Source organism: Rattus norvegicus, chromosome 6 (genome assembly GCF_036323735.1).
Source record: "Rattus norvegicus strain BN/NHsdMcwi chromosome 6, GRCr8, whole genome shotgun sequence".
NCBI classification, from domain to species: domain Eukaryota; kingdom Metazoa; phylum Chordata; class Mammalia; order Rodentia; family Muridae; genus Rattus; species Rattus norvegicus.
The window spans coordinates 43,771,236-43,783,041 of NC_086024.1; the positions used below are offsets into that span (position 1 = coordinate 43,771,236).

At 37.6% G+C, this 11,806-nt stretch overlaps 1 pseudogene; it reads left to right on the forward strand.

Annotated features, from left to right (window-relative positions):
* The first annotated feature begins 8,155 nt into the window (after positions 1-8,155).
* Positions 8,156-9,335, forward strand: Tdg-ps2 (thymine-DNA glycosylase, pseudogene 2; annotated as a pseudogene).
* Positions 9,336-11,806: the final 2,471 nt, after the last annotated feature.

Consider the following 11,806-nt stretch of genomic DNA (forward strand, 5'->3'; position numbering starts at 1 on the left):
GAGGCTGGAAAAGTTGGGCTGTTGGGTGGGGGAATACCTTCATATAAGAAGGGGGTATGGGATATGGGGTTTATAGATGGGAAACTGGGAAAAGGGACAGTATTTGATATATATATATATCTCTGATCATAGACTGTATGAACTATTGGATGTAACCTTGAGAAGCCCATTGACTTGATTGTGTCTCCAGTTATTTTGTTGGTGTATCATTCTCATTATATACATATTTGTTACTATAGAACTATCTCCTATCTCTTACTTTATCACTAGGAATGTTTTATATTTTAAAATATAATATATAACTAATTACAAATGTGAGAGGAAAAAGCTCTTCATCTCTTTTAGCCTATATTTCTGTTGTGTCATCTCTGTGACCAGTCCCACACTGGTCACCTCAGAAAACTGCAGCAGCTCGGATAGTAGAAGCTTTAAAGCAGGGATACATGGTTCAGAACACTCCCTTGAGCACTTATCGTCACACTGTATACCTCCACCCCCTTCCTTCACACCCCACTGTGTCTGTGGTGTCATCATTGGTGCCGTGCATTGAGAATTGAGAACAGAAGACCTAAGTTTGACTTTGATTGTACATGTTTCTGGAGTCACCATAATTCCATCATTTTGTTTTCTTAGGGGAAAAGTGAGACAATAAATCTCTGCTCTGCCGGCCTCAGTGAGTCTTAGTGAATCTTTACAAAGGCAGATGTGAAATTATTTAGAAAAATGTGAAACAATAAATAAACAGAGTAGATACATGCATGGAATCTATTTACTCAGTTTTGCCATAAATAAAAGGAATAAACTGTGGCTTGAAGAAAAGGAGAAGTTTACAATGTATACCAAATGACATCTAATGTAATGTACTCTTCTCTATGTTTTTAATGTAGCTACTATATTATTATCGTGTTTTAGTTTTGATAGTTGAAAAATATGAAAGGTATTACAAATATTTTTGTAAACTTTACTGTAAAAATGTGCAATAATAGGTCTCACAACATAATCATAGCTAAAATATGGTCATTTTAACAAATGGTTAGAATAGTCATTTGGAACAGAAGCTATATAGCTTACACTCAGTTTTATACTTTCAAAATCAAACATATTTTAAGCACTGGCCCACCACCAAAAAATGAAAAAAAAATATGACAGAGGTGGAACTAGAAGGCAATTTGCTTTATATCCTCATATCATAACTGTGCCCATTACTTGCTCTTGGGCCTTTATTAAGTTTATGTGTATATGATGTTTATGTAATATGCGTTCCATGTATGTGTGGTTGCCCACAGATGCCAGAAGAGACTTTCAATCCCCAGGAGCTGGTTTCGCATGGTATGAGTGGAGTGATGAAGGAGTGAAGAATCAAACTGGCATATTTGGAAATGCAGCTAGCTAGCCTTCTTTATTTCTGAGCCATTTCTCTAGCCCTGTAATGTTTTGTTTGTTTGGCTGCTTGTTTTGTTTTATTTGTTTATGACCTTCAAAAATATAAGTAGTAGTCAAATCTCTTCTCCTATACTTGGCAAATAATAAACAACACCCAATGTTCCATTCTCTGAAAGGTATCAATCATGAGTGAAAGCTGAGCAAAGGGAATGTACGAAGAGATGAACCTTAAGCCACTAGCACAGAACAGTCCTTAGATTTATCTGATATCTCAGTGTTCAGACCTAAGACTTATTAGTTCTACTGTTAGGTTAAGGAAATGGGCAAAGTCCTCCTACTTGCCTTTAGCCATGTAGCCATAGCATGTAGTAACTTGACCCAAACTCTTCTCTATTGAAGTGAATTCTGAGTTCTGTCCATCCTTTCATAGAAGGTCCAGACTCCATGGGATCATCCGAATGAACTTTGACAGAAGGAATAATATCAAAGTTAAAGCACTTGGAAAAACTTAGAATTCTATGCATAGGGAGACTATACTTTTTAGAAAGTGAAATTTATCAGGCTAAGTAGGATCCAGGACTATTTATGGAAGCAGTAACTGATGGCAGCACTGAGACAGAGCCAGGCATGACAAAAATACTAAAGTCTCAAGTTCATCCTATGATGTGAGAAGATAGCAAAAGTTTGTTAAAGATTCGTACTTTCCATAAGACTTAGAGGTATATGGATTGGAAGGTATGCAGACTGAGACAATGCTCAATTGTTCACTCACTTCTTGAAATGCAATTGTAATGGACAAGGGTTTACTGAATGCAAAGTCTAGAATTTGATGCAGATTTCTAATAACAACTATTTATATTTATTTGAGTAAGCAAATTTTAGGGAAACTGTCTTCATTGCTAATGCTAGATTTCTGCCAAACAAACATTTCTAGCCCTTTACCTTAATGCAGTAAAGCTTTTACAGCTTTGAGTAGAGAATGTGAATTTACTTCTCATTAAATGTGTTTCTTTTTTTTTTAATTTATTTTTTGAGACAGGATCAAATGTAACCAGAGACAACCTTAAACTTCTGATCCTCTAGCTCTCACCTTCTTAGTGCTTGGAATATGAGTGTGCACCAACATATCTGTCTTAGTTAGGGTTTTATTGCTGTGAACAGACATCATATCCAATGCAAGTTTAATAAAGGACAACATTCAATTGTGACTGACTTACCGGTTCAGTTCGGTCTATGATCATCAAGGCAGGAACATGGCAGTGTAGAGGCAGGCATGGTACAGGAGGAGCTGAGAGTTCTACATTTTTATCAAAAGAAGCCAGGAACAGACTAAGTATCCTCAGGCAGCTAGGAGGAGGGTCTCCAAGCCCACCCCCACAGTGGCACACTTCGTCCAACAAGGTGTCTTCTAATAGTGCCAGTCCCTATGTCAAGCATATGCAAACCATCACAATATCTAACATTTTACTGATGATCAGTCCATGACTTTGTGCATGTAAGGCAAACACTTCAGTAACTGAGCTATATCCCCAGCTTCACTATGTGACAATGTTCTCTAAACAAACCAATTGGTCAAACGATGGACTGTCAGGACTAAAGAAGATTGGAGGATACGGCACTGGATACTATTTTAGAGGATTACGATTAAGCTTTATCCTAATAATATATTATGTGTTTGGAACAAGATTAAGATATAATGCCTCTGAGATTTTAAGTCTTTCTTTTTTGTCTGTTCGGCACATATACATACAAATAGATTCACAAGAGCATTTATTTCTGCTACTTATATATTTCACAATAAGAATGTGATTCCATTAGTTAGCAGCCCTGAAGCCTCAGCAGCTAGTGAGAAAATTCACAAGATAAGCATTAAGGAGACTTTGCCTCTTCAGATATAAATATACTTAGAGGATCTCTTACAGAGAAGCCTTTTCATTGGGGTTTGTGTGTTTATCTTTCCCATCTTTTTATAGCTCCTTTCCTGAGTGTTTTATCTACATTTTACATATCTGTTTCTTACCCTGTCCTAGAAACTGGGGAAACAAAATCAAGTGCATAATTCTTCACCTCAAAGGATGTGAATGTAGGCAACCCAAACATATTTTGGATAGATATAAGAATAAGTTTAGGTAAGAAAAAAATGAAGATTCTTGAGATAAGTTTTTAGTATATAAAACAATGAATCACTTGAAGTACAATAGAAAGGACAAGGACAACATAAATATATCCACGGAATTTGTCATGGCAAACAAAGGAAAGTGTTCAAAATTAAAAATTAAGGTAAAAAAATCTGTATATCCAAACTTGAAAGATAAAGACATTTTCCCAAATTGTACAAATCAAAAGGTGTAATTTTGAGCAAAAACATGAATACATGGACGATTCCAGATGTATAGGACAGCAAATAGGCTGATTCCGTTTTTAAGTCTGTTATGAGTTAATACAAATAACAAATTTGATTGAATCTCTCTATATATATTTTGATCCAATGAATGGATTTAACCATAGTCCTATTAACGAAGAGTTATTTGATAACACTGAGGTCTTTTTACACTATAGTTGTTTATTTGTTTTCTGCACAGATTGGATAATTTAACAGCAGCACAAAAGACACAGTTGGAGGATTAATGATTCTACAGTGTAATCACTATAGAAATTGTCACAATAGTCTTAATGACAGTGAGTGACAACCATAGAGATATCACGACAAATATGCAAGTTAAACATGTTACATGAAATTGTTTTAATTAAGAAAATGTAAAAAATATAAGTTGAGCATATTGACTAGATGTCAGGATGGTATAAATAAATGAAGTGTCTTTCTGCTTGCTTCATGTTTTTCCTGCAACCTCCCAAATTCCTTACTGTACTAGACCATCCTTGTAGTGATATTTATCAATCTTCCCTACTGTCTGTAGACTCACTGGAATCTAGCACAGGTTAGCTGATCAACAAATAGCTCTTGGAATAATGATTGAATTTAAAGAGCGATTCAATGAGGAATATGGAATGACCTTGTGGGAATGAACTATTAATGTTAACTTGGAAATACGTGATATGCCTAAGGCTTCAGGGAAGCCCAGTCTGTGGAAGCAGTGCACAGCAAGGACACTTTCTTAGGATTTTGAATGTTGAATATTTAGGATGGCATTTTTGAATTGTCACTTTAACAAAGGCAAAAATCAATGTCACCCATGATTTGTGAACTATTTCTTTGTGTTCAAGTACCAATAGAGCAGCAAACATGAAATATAACATCTTTTAACATATTTAAGAATACACATGTGATGATCATGTTATATTTTAATGAATATGCACATGATATGCTGTTTTTATAGAAACCAATTCTATTCTAAAATAAACCAGTTAGATGATTCCAACATTTAAATCCACTTTTATTTATAGCATCATCACTGTAAAAGCAATGACAATTATATGACCATAATTAAGATGACCACCATTACTTAGTACTAGCAAAGTACTTCAGAAACATTTATTCCTTTTACTTTGTTCCCTAAAACAACATTAGAGTACTATATGAGCCAGGCATTTCCTGTCAGCAATCCACAGAGCAACCAGAGAAAACTAAACCAAGTATTAGAGATATAATGCATGCTACAGAAAGAAGTGCTGTCCTAGACTTAGACATAAGTAAAAATTTCACACTATCACCAAAATGTCTATGCTATAAAATATCCACTTGAGTTCCTGGACTTCTAACTGCCAAAGGCAATAAAAATGACATTACATAGAAGTAGATTAATGTCTCAAGGATTCATTTGGCATCTAGAGATTATAGATGGAGACTTCAAGGGAGGGATTGAGATTATGACTTACATAAAGAAAAATATTTAAAGTGAGAGACGTAATAGCTCAGTTTCTCTGCTCCCATATGTCAAAGGCAAAGCAACTCCAATTGAGAGAACAAACAGATTTAGGAGTACTGGATGACAGTTTTGTCATTGTTATTGTTTGCTTTGTTTGGAAAACTATTATCAATGACCAGAGATCAATATTAAAATTAAAATTAAATGATATTAAAATTGCAGGTTTAATGGACACATGAGCTGTGTCACTATAATCTCATGAGAATACTGGATTCTACATTGTCCCCTTTAGAAGATATCTACACAATTTGTAGGGATTGGAACATTGTCCCAAGGGAAAAAAGTTTAAGACAAATTAAGTGTGATGAACTAGAAGGTTGAATAGGAAAATTAAAGCCTTATATGGCAAATGTAGTCATAAACTTGTGAGGAAGAGATATAGTACAACACTGGAGAGCTCAGATTAATAGTTCTTCAATCTTAGATAATGGATACCTGTAACTAACTTTATATATCAACATGTTATATAATATGGCTTGAAGGTTTTGGTGTTTATATATGTAAGAAGACATGAATGATCAACATATCAACAATGGATCTTCATAATGACATTCAGACTATTAAGTTTATGGGAAGATTAATATGAGTCGATGTAATCAATTAAAAAACATGACTTAGGATAAGGGATCTAAATGATAAAGTACCATTTTTTTCTAAAGGTTGAAAGCAATCACATAGGCATGAATCAGCCAAGCTATCAATAATTACATGTGATGGAGTTCTGATAAAAATGGTGAATCCAGGACTCACATGAGTATCCCATTGGAACATCAATGCCTGCAGGGTTTCAGAGGCAGGTAGCAAAATCTGCTGTTTGTGCTTCTATTTGCTCTACCTCATGAAATTTCTTTCTCTTGCAAATCCTAATCAAAGTGCTTTCCAAATAATACATAATGTCTGTGATTATTTTAATCAATATCTGGTGGTGTTTCTAGTGAAAAATTTTGGGAAGACCTTGTACCTGCAAATGGTGGCAGGTGTGACCAAGAGCTCATGGTCTTTTATTATGTTTCTTTCAGATGGCTTAAATATTTTCAGGATCATAACAGGACAAACAATCTTTGAGTTTTCCTTTTCAAATCAATCACTTATCATCAAAGGGACTATATAGACAATCACTGTAATTTCAAAAACTACATAGTGTAATGTGTTGCAGTAGACAGAGGGGACAAATATCCAATTTGAGAGTAAAATGATGGTTAGCAGGGGCTGAGGAGAGAGACAAAGGGATAAGGAAGCAGATTCATTGGCACTCACAGTTTCAGAGGTGTCAGTCAATGGCTACCACCACTGTGGACCTGTGGCAAGGTAGGACCTCATGCCAGGAGCATAATGTTAGTGGATCAATATAGTTTCTGTATGGTAGGTAGGAAGCAAAGAACAGCAAGAGGGACCAGAGTCCTAGTATATCTTTCAAGGGCACACCCAAATGATCCTTTTTATTTGAGGCTCTGTCATTTAAAAAAAAAACCCACTGCCTCCTACCAGTATCTTAGGCTGAAGACATATTTTATCAAATGAATGGCCCTTGGGGACATTTCAGATCTCATCTGTAACAATAGATTAAGACTGAAGAGCTTATCAGACAAAGATTGATTGCATTATGAAATAATAAAATAAAATAAAACAGACTTTTTTGAAGAATGAAAACATAAACCATGAGCATGTAAGACAGAGAAAAAATACTTGCAAAACATGGATTTGGTATTTTATACAAGGAAACAGAAAGGTGAAATAAAATAGTACTCTAACGAGCAAAGTGCTACAAGAAATAGTTGTAGTAATTTATTTATGATCGGAAGTAAAAAGTGAACTCATTGCAGAAAAATGGAACCTTTAAAAACCATAAATTACGTTGATCTGAATTCAGTTCCCACCACCTATGTTAAGCAACTCATATCTACTTATAGTACCAGCCCTAAGGAACTCAACACCCTTGTCTTGCCTCTCTGCACACTTACACACACACACACACACACACACACACACACACACACACACACACACACACCTTCATTTAAAAACAGAAAATCTTTAAAAAATTTTGTAAACAAGTTAATACAGACAAGACCTTGTAAATATCAAGGAAATGTGTGGTGTTATTTTCTTTTTTAACATTATACATGTTAACTTATTTATTCTTCTTAGTTCTCCTTAATTAAAGCTTCCTATAAAAAGAAGATCTTGAACATCTCTCAAAGTCCCTTATATTGATGTCTTGGTCTTCAGGCTGTGAAGACTAATGAAGTGTCACAGGATTTCCACTGCTGTGAAGAGACATCATGACCCAGACAACTTCTATAAGGAACAACATTTAATTTGGATTGGCTTACAGGTTCAGCTTCAGTTCAGTATCATCATGGTGGATGCATGGCCCCATCCAGGCAGGCATGGTGCTAGAGGAGCTGAGAGTTCTACATCTTGATCTGAAGGCAGCCAAGAGATGTCTCTCTTCAGGGAACTAGGAGCAGGGTCTGTTCTCTCATAGGTGGAGCCTGAGCATACGAGGAGCCAGCCAAAGCCCAATTCCACAGTGACGCACTTTCTTCAACAAGGACAAACCTCCTCATAGTGTCACTCCTTGTGAACCAATCATATTTAAATCACCACAGAAGCCTTTGGGAGATATGGCAAAGGGGACTTTCTTATCATCATTTATGTGATTTATTGACCCTGTTTTTCCAAAGCACAGCCTTCAGTTATTTAGAAATATCCAGGATAGTCTTGATTTAAGAGACCATGGGGATTTCAAATAGCTGAAATTAATAATGGCATTCTCATAAATTGTACTCTCAGTGGACTCACCACGGTGATGTAGCACCGTGGGAGGGACCGAGTACAGTGCGGTCCATCCACTGGCCGCCCCGATCTTGTTCTGCTCTCTGGAGAAAGTTCAAGCTTTGTATTCATTTCCATTTCAACAAATGATGGCGGAAGCTTCCAACATGGCAGCCATGACTGGATAGCAGATGCCAGCAGAAGCTCATGCCCAGGAACCTGTACCAGAGGCTCCAAAGAGAAGGAGAAGGAAAACCAGGGCAGCAGAGCCCCAGGATCCATTGGAGCCCCCCAAAAATCTGCTGCATCAAAGAAATCCGACAGGTCAACAAAATTAAAAGAAAAGCAAGAGAAAATCACAGACACTTTTAAAGTGAAAAAGAAAGTGGACCGTTTCAACAGTGTCTCTGAAGCTGAGCTTCTGACCAAGACTCTTCCTGACATTTTGACCTTCAATCTGTATATTGTGATTATTGGCATTAACCGAGGAGTAATACAAAGAGCATCATTACTCTGGGTAAATAAGTCACTTCTGGAAGTGTCTGTTCCTGTCTGGGCTGAGTGAGGTGCAGTTGAGTCACACGGATGACTGACCACACCTTACCCGGGAAATATGGCATCGGGAAACATGGTAGAACGGATGACGCCAGGCAGCAAGTGTCTGTCTAGTAAAGGATTTCGGGAAGGAAGGCGTATCCTAGTGCAAAAACTACAGAAATATCAGCCAAGAAGAGTGGTGTTTAACGGGAAAGGTATTTATGAAACTTTCGGTAAAGAAGATTTTGGAGTAAAGGTTAAGAACTTGGAACTTGGGCTTCAACCCCACAAGATCCCAGACATAGAAACCCTGTGCTATGTCATGTCGTCGTCCAGTGCCGGATGCACTCAGCTTCCTCGAGCCCAGGACAAAGTTCATGACTCCATTAAGCTGAAGGACTGAAGAGATCAGGTGGAGGGCATTGAACACAACACAGACGTTCAGGAAGTGCAAAATACTTTGGACCGACAGCTTGCGCAAGAGGATGGAAAGAAGATGGCTGTTAAGGAAGAAAATTATGACCCAGCCTATGAGGCAGCGTATGGCAGTGCCTGTGGTGAAAATCCGTGTAATGGTCAACCTGTGGCTTTGTTTCAAATGGGCTAACAGCCAACAGAGCAGAGCCGAGAGGAGAATCAGCTCCCGGCGATGTTCTGAATGGGCAGTGGATGGTGTAGTCATTTGCAGAACAGATCCCTTCTTTTAATAATCACGGAACACAAGAGCAGGAAGAAGGAAGCCATGCTTAGCGAAGATGCCTCTCAGCTCTGGCCCAGTGCTGCAGTTTTAATGGTTGTCAGGACATAGAGCCTCAGTGTACTAACTGATGAGTTTTGGTATTAACAGTACTTTACCCTAGTGGTGTAATTATATATGGAGAAGTTGCATAGTAGAGTCAACTGTATGAATCTGTGTAGTTTGGGAAGAAAAAATTGTGTGTTTTGTACTTGAGTTTTGTATTTTAATTACTCATCATTCCAGACTTTTATATACTTTATTTCTTTTATGAAGAAACTGGTTTTCTTTGTGGAGTCATTTCAAGCTGTAATTTGTAAAAGCAAAAGGTCTGAATATTTATAGTTGACCCTTCACTACGCATACCTTTACATGCCCTTATCCCTTTAAATGCCTAAGAAGGGTGTGCTAGAAAGAATCAAGCTGGTAAAAATGCAGATGAAGCAGTCTCCATGTTTGAAGCTGGCTAACCCTGTGTAGAATCAAAGCTGGAGGTGAACTCAGAACCCTATAGCAGATGTTTGGTAATAGAAACACAGTATGGCCATTCCTGATGGGGCTTCAGTCCTGCCATTGGCCTCTGTGTCCTTGTGTGTTCATCCTCACAGAGGCAGACACTTCTGCAGGGGTGGTAGGTTCCTGAGAACAAAGTGGCACTTGTACAGTCTGCTACGCATCTGTTTTACCGAATTCCCAGTCAGTGTTCATCACTGTTCTAATTTTCTCCTTGACTTGGAAAGTGATAAGAAATGAACTTTCCAGTGAGCGACGTGATGCTGTAGGTGTCTGATGGTCCTGTCTGAACTGGTGCTGTGTAACTGGGATGTACTAATCCAGAATGTTTCTTACTAGGTAAAGCTAATCATTAGTGGATGATTTAAAAATTATTGTCACTGCTGTTCATCACTGTAGACTAAGTGAGTCTCATGAAAAACTTGATTGGAATTTATGCCTTTGCAGTTGCTAATGCATTTTCCATGGGGCTACCAATAGCCCACCAGGGCTGGTGGATATTAAACGTGGGTATTCAGAAATGCCTCCTGCACACTCCTGACCACTCACAAGCACTCTGATCTGATGCATACTCCTAGAGCATGCTGGTTTTGCAGTATGAAATGTCCACAAGGGTTTTGTATTTCACAGAGGTAACATAGCCTGCTCCATGAATAATAAGAGAAGTAGTTTCTTGGTAGAAATTCTAACATGCCTTTAGCTGTGGCGGTGATGGACTTTATTTTTCCTTCTGTCTGGGTCAGGCTGTGTACAAGTCACGTTGATTTGAAGGGTGCACTGCACTGCTGTTTACATGCACATTTTATGTGGGTGCTCGGAAGTGCCTTCTTCCATCACGGATTAGGATCAATTGAATTATTTTTTTTCCATGGGACTGTGAAAAGCATGTGTCATTGCCTGGGTATGTAACTATTGTGGCTTTGCCATGGAGAAATACCTTTAAGTTATGACTGGAGAGTGGATGTGAGCTCCCTCCGAGTATTGCCCTGGTGCTTTTCCTTGAACATGGTGAGTAGTGAGTTCCAGTGCACCCTATACATTAGAAGGTAGGGTTTGTTTTCATTAAATATCACCGAGATTTTAAACATGAAAAAAGTAAAAAAAAATTGTGCTCTCTTCTTGTGTCAAAATTATTAGAGGACTTCAGTTCTCTAGAATTACATTTCTTACATCCTAAATAAACCTACGTATCTGACTGTAAAAATATTCAAACTGAAGTGTGGGAACATTTTTTAAAGTTTGAATCTCATCTCACATATTTTCATGCTCCATTAATTTGAGCTATATTAATCGGTAATCTTAAAGAACAACAGATTGCACACTGTTGAGAAATAGCCTGAACCGTAGAAGTTTACGACAAATGGCAGGGTTCTAATCACCCTGCTAATCCAGCTGGGCAGTGCAGCCAGGTGAGAAAGAAAAGTTACAGACACATACTATAACTCTTCGCTGCCTTGAGTTCACTCCATTGAAAAATAAGCATTCGGCTATGGGCTCTTTAATATTGAGCACATAAGCATTACAGGAAAGGCATTCAGATGTTCATGAATAATCAGGCAGATAAAAGAGCCTAAGGTTAACATAAAGAGGGGCAAGGAAAGGACACTGATTTCATCTTATCTTTGTAACTAACCTTGTGGCATGTGTGTGTGTGTGTGTGTGTGTGTGTGTGTGTGTGTGTGTGTGTTAAACAAATTGGTTAATCACTTTGATCAAAAAAAAAGAAGGTTGAAAAGCAAGGGATGATCGAGATGTTACTTTTTTTGTAAGAAGGTGTCTGTCCTATTATTTCATCTACATTAAAAGAAGAAAATTAGAAGGGATATTGCAATAAAGTAATCTGTCTCAAAACAGATAGAAATAGCAGAGTTATTGGCCATGATGGATTCGGAGCAACCGATATTGAATAGTCAGTCACTGAGTTTGCAAATAGTTTTACTGAAGTAACTTTGGAGTTAGGAAGGAAATCAAG